The sequence below is a fragment of the Atta cephalotes genome (genome assembly GCF_000143395.1).
Source record: "Atta cephalotes unplaced genomic scaffold scaffold00053, whole genome shotgun sequence".
In the NCBI taxonomy this organism is placed as follows: domain Eukaryota; kingdom Metazoa; phylum Arthropoda; class Insecta; order Hymenoptera; family Formicidae; genus Atta; species Atta cephalotes.
Genome location: NW_012130117.1, coordinates 170,348 through 171,761, shown reverse-complemented (window position 1 = coordinate 171,761; position 1,414 = coordinate 170,348).

Here is a 1,414-nt window from a genome sequence, read left to right as displayed (position 1 = left end):
GTTACTTTCATGACATTATCGTGATCATTAAATGCCGCGAGTCGTAAAAAAATCGCTGCCTGGAGGAAACCGTAATTAATGCTTCACCATTGCAACTCGCCTTGCGTGACTGAACGCGATCGTTTGCGTTTATTTCATATATGCACGTTTCTTTGGAGAAAATTCGATGGCGTTGAGTAGTATCAGCAACGTGAAGACATAAAAAGCGTATATATGTTCAGAGAAAGAACTTCATCGTGTTATTGCCAAGTATCATTATTTCGTTTAAGACGAAAACAATGTTGCGGCTATGGAGACCGTGAAAATTGCCTCGAGGAGAATTCTCTTATCAAATAAAAAGACGGGTGCTGGCGCGAGCTGAAGAGAAGACGAAGCGAGGTGAAGCGAAGAGAAGAAAAGAGGAGGTGCTCGGACTCGCGGACGTGCGAACTGACAGGAGTCCATCCCAGATATCCAGCGGGATGGTTCTCGTTTTGTGGCCGGGCGGCTAGCGCCTTTTTTCGTCTGTTTGCACCTTCACCGAGGGTATACTTACGCCGGGCGTACTCATTATTTCTCATCCGTTCCTCTCGGTAAGACCTCTTCTTTCATATTTAACCCGTCCGTCGCTACGGAGCTTTTGGCGTGTTTAATTTAATCGGTATCGACGCCCTCGACCGAGTAAACCTCGTGCAAGTCCGATCGACCCGCTCGGTCGATAGCCGCGTATTCCGCTTGCGAAACGATTCTCTCGCTGAGGGCAATTGTTTTAAAACGCGCCGCGAAAGACTCGTCTGTCCGCACGAGGGAACCGGGATAATGCCTGCAATATTGCGGTACAAGCGATATCATTTATCTCTGCTTTGGTATAAAGGCGTTTGAAAATTATGATTGAAATTATGTCGAATAAATATTGTCGCTACTTTTCTATATCGCGTTATTTTAAAATATCTATTTATTATAGCGTTTACACATAGACAAAATTATATAATCGACATAATTTCGTCTTAAAATTCTTTTTAATTCGATTTTTCTGTGAACGCATTTGAAAGAAAACTAATCTTTCCGCAAATAATCATAGATGCGTGTGTTTTCTTGTTTTTAATATACTCCGGAGACTAGCTGTCTTACGCGGAAACAACAAAGATGAAATCTTTTATCTCGACTTCTACATAAAGCGTCACCTTTTATGACTGTCACTTTAAGGCCGAAGCTTTACGGCCCGGCCGCTTGCATATTTTACTCTGATCCAGCATAGCAGTGCCGAGTCGCGAAATTGAAGAGCCGTATATTATACTGAAAAGCCACTTTTGACGTTCTTCCGTACATTACCAGAAATTACATTGATGTTTCGTTTTTCATATCACAACTCTTGTATAGTATGTTTACACAATAACATTTTAGCGCATCAAATAATATCGATACGCTAAAATTA